Here is an 8,797-nt window from a genome sequence, read left to right as displayed (position 1 = left end):
CTCAACAATAAGAAAACAAGTAACTCAATTTAAAAAATAGGAAAAATATTTGAACTCATTTTATCAAAGATAAATGCCAATACCAATAAACACATAAAAAGATGCTCAACATTGTTAGTCTGCAATGCAAATTAAAAGCACAATGAATCCCAATCAAAATCCAGCAACTTATTTTGTGGAGATCAACATTTATATGGAGAAACAAAAGACGTAAAAGAGCCAACCCAATATTGAAGAAAAAGAACAGAATCAGAGGACTGACACTACTTAACTTCAAGGCTTACTATAAAGCCACAGTAACCAACATAGTGGGGTATTGGTGAAAGAATAGACACATGAATGGAACAGAATAGAGAGCCCAGAAATAGACTCACATAAATATAATCAACTGTCCTTTGACAAAGGAGCAAAGGCAATACAATGGAGAAAAGATAGTCTTTATAACAATTGTGCTGGAAAAACTCTACATCCATGTGCAAAAAAGAATCTAGAAACAGACCTCATGCCCTTCACAAAAATTCACTCAAAATGGATCTACACCTAGATGTAAAACACAAAACTATAAAACTCTTAGATACATATCAGAAAACTTAGATGACCTTGGGTATGGCAATGACTTTTTAGATACAACACCGAAGGCAACATATATGAAGGAAACAATTGATAAGCAGGACTTCATTAAAACTAAAAACTTCTGCTCTGCAAAAGACACTGTCAAGAGCATAAGACAAGCCACAGATTGGGAGAAAAATATTTGCAAAAGACACATGATAAAGGATTGTTATCCAGAATATACAAAGAACCCTTAAAATTCAACAATAAGAAAACAAGCTACCCAGTAAAAAAATGGGCAGAAGACCTCAAAAGTCACCCACCAAAGAAGATGTACAGGTGGCAAGTAAACGTATGAAAAGATGATCAACATCACATGTCATTAAAGAATGCAAATTAAAACAATGAGATGCTACAATACACATATTAGAATGACCAAAATAAAAAAGCTAGCAACACCAAATATTGTCATTTGGTGGAGCACAAGAACTCTCATTCATTGCTGATGAGAATGCAAAATGGTACAGCCACTGCGGAAGACAGATTGACATTTTCTTACAAAACTAAATATACTCTTATTCTATCATCCAGCAATTGTGCAACTTGTTACTAACTCAAATGAGCTGAAAACTTATGTCCACACAACAACCTGTATGTGTATGTTTATAGTATTTTAATTCATAATTGCCCAAATCTGGAAGTGACCAAGATGTCTTTCAGTACATAAATGGGTAAGTAAACTGTGGTACATCTAGACTATGCAATATTATTCAATGCTAAAAACAAATGACCTATCAAACCATGAACAGATATGGAGAACCTTAAATGCATATTAACTTAAAAAAGCCAATCTGGAAAGGCTACATGCTATATGATTCCAAATATATGATATTTTGGAAAAGGCAAAACTATGAGGACAGTAAAAAGATGAGTGGTTGCCAGGGGTTGGGGGAGGGAGGGATGAATAGGCAGAGCACAGAGGATTTTTAGGGCTGGGAAACTATCCTGTATGAAACTCTAATGGTGTCTACATGCCATTATACATTTTTCCACACCCATAGAATGTACAACACCAAGAGTGAAACGTAATGTTTAAATATGGACTTTAGTTAATAGTAGTGTATCAGTATTGGCTCACCAATTGTAACAAATGCACAAAACTACTGTAAAATGTTAATAAGATGGGAAACTGGGGGAAAGGGGATATATATGGGAATTCACTGTACTTTCTGCTCTTTTTCTGTCAACCTAAAACCTCTTTAAAAATGAAGTCTATTAATTATTTTTTTAAAAAACAACAATTTTTTAGTCTCACAAAACTTTCCTTACAATAGCCAAAAACTGGAAACACCCAGATGAGTAAATGGTTAAATAAAATGCGATACATCTATCTTACATAACATGGAATAGTACTCAGCAATAAGAAGGAACAAGCTATTGATACATGCAACTTGGATGGATCTAAAAGGAATTCTGCTAAGTGAAAAAAGCCAATCTCAAAAAGTTATATACTTTATGATTCCATTTATATAACATTCTTGCAATGATAAAATGGAGGCCAGATAAGAGGTTACCAGCAGTTAGGGATGGTGGGGGAAAGGGGATGAATGTGAGCATTAAGGAGTAATAATATGAGAGAGCCTTCTGTTGATGGAACAGTTCTGTATCTTGAAGGTGGTGGTTGTTATACCAAGATACAACAGGTGATAAAATTTGAATAGAATTGAACACACACATGTGCGTTTATGTAAAACTGGTGACACCTGAATAAGATCAGTAGATTGTATCAATGTCAGTTCCCTGGTTGTAATACTGTACTACAGCTGAACAAGGTGTTATCATTGGGGAAAACTGCAGAAAGGGTATATGGAATCTCTCTGTATTATCTCTTACAACTACATGTAAACCTACAATTACTTCAAAATAAAAATTCAAAAATATTCAGCACTCTATTCATCAATAGGCAAAACAAAGGCAGTGAAAAGACAACCGCAAACTGGAAGATATCTGCCTAACCCATAACGGATTAGTATACAGACTATATAAAGAATGAATAAAAAAACTTTTTAATTATCAATAGTCCAATAGAAACATGGCAAAGACATTCCACAGAAGATGAGAAATGGCAAATAAACATACAAAAATGTGCTGTATCTCATGAGTAACTAGTGAAATACCAATTAAAATTATAATGATATAGGATATCACAACTTGATTACATATATATTTGTATATATTGTGCAAATACACATATTTGAACATATATTATGACCATATAGTGTTGGCGGAGACTTGGAGCCTCAGGACCTCTCATACAACGGTAGTGAATGTGAAAACGGGTAAAAATCACTTTAGAAAACCATTAGACAACACCCAGAAATTTTCAATCTGGTACATACATACCTCATGATCCAGAAATTCCACTCCTAGGTCTGTATCTAGAAAAATTCTTGCCCACTTGTGCAAGAAGACATGTTTATATTAGCTCTTTTCCCAATAGCAAAAATTGAAACCATCCAGAGTCCTGCATCAGTAGAGTGGATTGGTAAATTATGGTATATTCATTCAACAGATTACTCTATAGCAGTAAAAATGAATGAACCACAAGTATACACATCCACATGGATGCTGGAGAGGGTATGGATAAAAGGGAACCCTCTTGCCCTGTTGGTGGGAATGTAAATTGATACAGCTACTATGGAGAACAGTATGGAGGTTCCTTAAAAAACTAAAAATAGATCTACCATATGACCCAGCAATCCCACTACTGGGCATATACCCTGAGGAAACCATAATTCAAAAGGGGTCATGTACCACAATGTTCATTGCAGCTCTATTTACAATAGCCAGGACATGGAAACAACCTAAGTGTCCATTGACAGATGAATGGATAAAGAAGATGTGGCAAATATATACAATGGAATATTACTCAGCCATAAAAAGAAATGAAATTGAGTTATTTGTAGTGAGGTGGATGGACCTAGAGTTTGTTATAGAGAGTAAAGTAAGTCAGAAAGAGAAAAACAAATACCGTAGGCTAACACATATATACGGAATCGAAAAAAAAAAAAAAGGTTCTGAAGAACCTAGGGGCAGGACAGGAATAAAGATCCAGACGTAGAGAATGGACTTGAGGACATGGGGAGGGGGAAGGGTAAGATGGGACGAAGTGAGAGAATGGCATGGACTTTATGTACTACCAAATGTAAAACAGAAAGCTAATGGGAAGCAGCTGCATCGCACAGGCAGACCAGCTCAGTGATTTGTGACCACCTACAGGGGTGGGATATGGAGGGTGGGAGGGACACCCAAGAGGGAGGGGATATGGGGATATATGTATACATATAGCTGATTCACTTTGTTATACAGCAGAAACTAACACAACAATGTAAAGCAATTATACTCCAATAAAGATGTTAAAAAAAAAAAAAACAGATTTTTGTTCAGGATCTACCCTGAACTTAAACAAGGCCAGCAAGATTTTGCACTCTCTTCTCTTATCACTAGGTCCGTAAGAAATGAAATACAGTGGTGAGATTCTGAATAGATTATTGAAACAAATAACCAGGAAAAATGATTGTCCTAATAGGACTGCGAAGTACCTTGGTGCTGGACAAGAGATACTCCATTAATGCTGACTAGAACATCATAGCTTTGAGACTTGGATCACAGAGCCCTCCCTCATTAAAAGAAGCCCATATGGCTCACAAACATATCTAAGACCCCCAACTATGTGCTTCCTTCAACCTCAGATCTTTAATCAACACAGATGCTGAGATTTTAGCCAAGGTGCTTGCCCTGCATCTGAATAAACTGTTCCTGCAATTAATTAACCCAGACCAAGCAGTTTTTGTGCTGGTCACAGATCCTCTGGCAACCAGAGGAGACCCTCATCCATCATCTCACACCACCAAACTCCCCATTTATATCCCATCCTCAGACTGAGGAGCATATGAGGAGAGAGTGAGCCTCTTTATGTTTCAAACATTAGTTAGTTTGGGTATAAGATGAGTTTTCTTCTTTAATTCCACAAGATTCCATCTCCTCATATATTATGAAATGAAGTTTGTCCATTGTTTTACAAAACAAGCAAAAGTTTCTTCATTTTTTTTGTATTGTTCAATATACCCAAAGATTTTTTTCTAGGTATACATATACCTTGTTATCGATAACAACTAAATATTCATATTGTTAACACCATGTAACCCGAACTAGCAAGTGAATGTGATTTATTACTAATCCACTTTGCACAATGTTGAGGTCTCCTTGAAAACCATTTTAAATCTAATCCCTGTCAAGGGTGTTGAATTTTAAAAGAAAACAGATTTCTGTGATTCTTCCTAAGGGCTTTGATATTATCTCCCCAAACATAGAGTGGGATGGAGGCAGAATTAGACAACATGTTTACAATTCCATAATATTTTAAGAGCAACAAACATTTTTTTCATTTACAGGTAAAGATTAAGGAAGAATTAGAAAATCTGCACAAATGTTAACAGCAGTGCAACAAAACGGCAGTGGGAAGTATGTGGGAGATTACAACACCCTACCCTGATTCTCTACTGTTGATGGAGTGTCAGTTTCATATTATCCTGCAACTGACTCTTCTAATTCTCTCACCCACCCCAACTGTACAGTCTCTAATAATTTCCATTCCCGGTCTCTTTGTGGTTTTTTAAAGATATCTTCAGTAATATTTATCAGAAAGAAGATTTTACCTTTGCTTTAAAGCATACTCATTTTTAGTTGTCCAAGTTTTTACATCTTTAGACTAAAATATTTTCATAGGAAAATATCCTTAAATTGATGATGAAAATAAAATTGAGAAACCAAGCTTCAGTAGGCACATGTTTGATGGAAAAAAAAAACAGACCTTTATCAAACTTACCAATTCCAAATAACTGTGGATCCTTGAATGGTACCCTGTGATGGGCAACTGTCATGGGAAGCTGCCAGCCATATCTTTAGTCAGACAAATAAATTGGAACATTTACCTTGCAGATAAAATTACTTTTTTTTCTTCTGCTAGGTTCCATGTTGTGTTCCTTGCACATCACAGCAATTTCTGACATTTAAGAAAGTCTACATCTTACAAAAAAGACTCCCTCACTTTCATTTCTGAATCATAGCCTCTTAATTAGATTCATTCAAATGAATCAACTCATATCTTGTTGCAAGAGCCATCAGAAAGTAAACTAAAACTAAAGCGTACTTTAATAAAACAAATTGAAAGCAACTATTACCCCAGAGTAACAGATAGTAGAACTTAATTCACTAAAATAAACTTATAACCCACTTAGAATATTGGGTCAAAATCTGTTTATGAAGAAAAACTCATTTTCTCTTCTTGAATCCCTTCAGATTTTTGTTAACTTTAGTAAATTTGGCAAATTATTAAACCCAAAATAGTGCTTTTATAATTTAGAAATATTAGTAATACTACTATATGGGACTTATACTCCCCTTAAATTTAACATATTGAAATGTATAATGTATAGAATCCCTTACAAAATGTGTCATAATTCATATTTTAAATGTTCAAACTAACCAGAATTGTTGTAAAAATAATAATGCTTAAAACTTTTTTGTATTGTCTCTAATTTGAATTGGATTTTAATAATCACAATAATGCCTTTCAAAGATTACCTTAAAAAATAAATTAAGTAAACCTGGATAATTTAATTAAAAATGTTCAAAAATCATAAAAATGAAATTGAAAAATGAAAATTTTTACTGATAACGTTGTAAATAGAACTTTTCAACAGATGTAATAATATCATTTAAAAACTTTCAGGTCTCTGAATAGACATTTCTCCAAAGAAGATATACAGATTGCCAACAAACACATGAAAGAATGCTCAACATCATTAATCATTAGAGAAATGCAAATCAAAACTACAATGAGATATCATCTCACACCGGTCAGAATGGCCATCATCAAAAAATCTACAAACAATAAATGGTGGAGAGGGTGTGGAGAAAAGGGAACCCTCTTGCACTGTTGGTGGGAATATAAATTGATACAGCCACTATGGAGAACGTATGGAGGTTCCTTAAAAAACTAAAAATAGAACTACCATACGACCCAGCAATCCCACTACTGGGCATATACCCTGAGAAAACCATAATTCAAAAAGAGTTATGTACCAAAATTTTCATTGCAGCTCTATTTACAATAGCCAGGACATGGAAGCAACCTAAGTGTCGATTGACAGATGAATGGATAAAGATGTGGCACATATATACAATGGAATATTACTCAGCCATAAAAAGAAACGAAATTGAGTTATTTGTAGTGAGGTGGATGGACCTAGAGTCTGTCATACAGAGTGAAGTAAGTCAGAAAGAGAAAAACAAATACTGTATGCTAACACATATATATGGAATCTAAAAAAAGAGAAAAATGGTTCTGAAGAACCTAGGGGCAGGACAGGAATAAAGACGTAGACATAGAGAATGGACTTGAGAACACAGGGAGGGTGAAGGGTAAGCTGGGATGAAGTGAGAGAGTGGCATGGACATGTGTACACTACCAAATGTGAAATCGATAGCTAGTGGGAAGCAGCCGCGTAGCACAGGGAGATCAGCTCGGTGCTTTGTGACCACCTAGAGGGGTGGGATAGGGAGGGTGGGAGGGAGGGAGATGCAAGAGGGAAGAGATATGGGAACATATGTATATGTATAACTGATTCACTTTGTTATAAAGCAGAAACTAACACACCATTGTAAAGCAATTATACTCCAATAAAGATGTTAAAAAAAAAAAAAACTTTCAGGTCTCAAATCTATTCTAGAAAAATGGAAAAATTGTTTTTGTTAAATTAGTTGGAAAAATCTTTTCTTAAAGGGAAAGCTATCTAAGTTCAATCTGCTTTCAAGAAGTAGCAATATAAAAACAATAACACATAACTCTAAAAGGACAAAAACACAAAGAGGCACCACAACCCCGCCAGCTGCAATTAATGCCTTTGCCAATCAGATTCATCAGATTGTGTGTGTGTACATGCATGCATATGTGTAGAAAAGTATTTACAGTTAAATTTCTCTGGGAAAGAATGAATAAAAGGAGATCACATTATGTAATTCTAAAATTACTAGGTAGGAAATAATTTTCTAGTGTCAATTGTTTGTAACTAACACAATCATTCTACCACCAGTTAGTTTTACACTAGTAAGTGTAATATTGTATTATGGTAATAATGTATAATTAGTATTTCTTATCATTTCACGTGATCTTTTTGGAGAAGGTCTATGGGGCCTTCTTATGGGAAAGACCAGCTTAAAATGGGATTCTTATAGCAATTTTAAAATTTAACCCCACTAAATTTCACCTAAGTAGAATATACATTTATTGAAATTTCTTTTTAACAAATCAGGTTATACTGAAGTTAACATTACTTGTACTTTCATTGTAGGTGATAGCCAGGCAGATGTGTTCTAATCTACCAACCAAATGATTTTTTAAAAAAGTACTCAAGGGTGGAGTCAAGATGGTGGACTAGAAGGACTAGAGTTCGCGTCTCCACACAACTAAGACACCTACCAGGCACCGGTGGGGGACCATGGACACCTAAGGGGATGGGAGGAACCCCCAGTGACCAGGTAGGACATGGGGCATGGGGGGGATGAGGGGGAAGGAGAAGTGGAGGCGGAATGGGACTGGCACCTCTAAGGGGCAGCTGGGGGAGGGGAAGGGATCCCACGCCCGAAGGGGGAAATTGGGGGACCATTGGGAGGGCAGAGGGTCAAAAGGGAGCATGGCCAGGTTTCCCCTGCCCACTTGAGCCCGTGGGAGCCTGCTGAGATATCAGGCCTGATCCTCTACCCACCAAGGCCCCCTCCAGCCGTGCAGGTCCTGAGGGAGTGGGAGGGTGGGAAGGGGGGGCAAAAGTAAAGGGCAGACCTCCAGGACCGGCACCCCTGAGGGGCAGCTGGGGGGAGGGGAGGAGTTCCTACACCCAGCCAGACCCACGCACGGTTAGGGGTCCAGCGGGGACATGGGAAACCCTGGGGGAGATCCGGTCGCGAAGGGGTGGGGGGTGGCGCAGAGGAATGGAAGGGAATGTGGCCAGCATTTTCCCTGTCTACTTAGGCACTGGGGAGCCTGTTGGGCTCCTGGGCCTAATCCTCTGTCCTTGGAGCCTTCCTCCTAACAAGCAGAGCCCAAGCCCTGCCCCTACACCCCTCCCAGGGCCCTACCTCTACATTCGGAGACCCCCTCTGAAACCCCCCTCCAACCACACTG

General features: G+C 37.1%; 1 long non-coding RNA gene across 1 annotated transcript in view; it reads left to right on the top strand.

Annotated features, from left to right (window-relative positions):
• The first annotated feature begins 868 nt into the window (after positions 1–868).
• Positions 869–8,797, top strand: part of LOC309663718 — a 23,106-nt gene continuing 15,177 nt past the window's right edge. Inside the window, exon 1 of the long non-coding RNA XR_014265423.1 lies at positions 869–3,357. This is a non-coding gene — a long non-coding RNA (uncharacterized lncRNA). The remainder of the gene's footprint in view (positions 3,358–8,797) is intronic.

This window comes from Balaenoptera physalus (assembly GCF_965194825.1).
Source record: "Balaenoptera physalus genome assembly, chromosome: 7".
Lineage (NCBI taxonomy): Eukaryota > Metazoa > Chordata > Mammalia > Artiodactyla > Balaenopteridae > Balaenoptera > Balaenoptera physalus.
The sequence above is the reverse complement of the archived record's forward strand: the minus strand, read 5'-3'. Positions and strand labels throughout refer to the sequence as shown.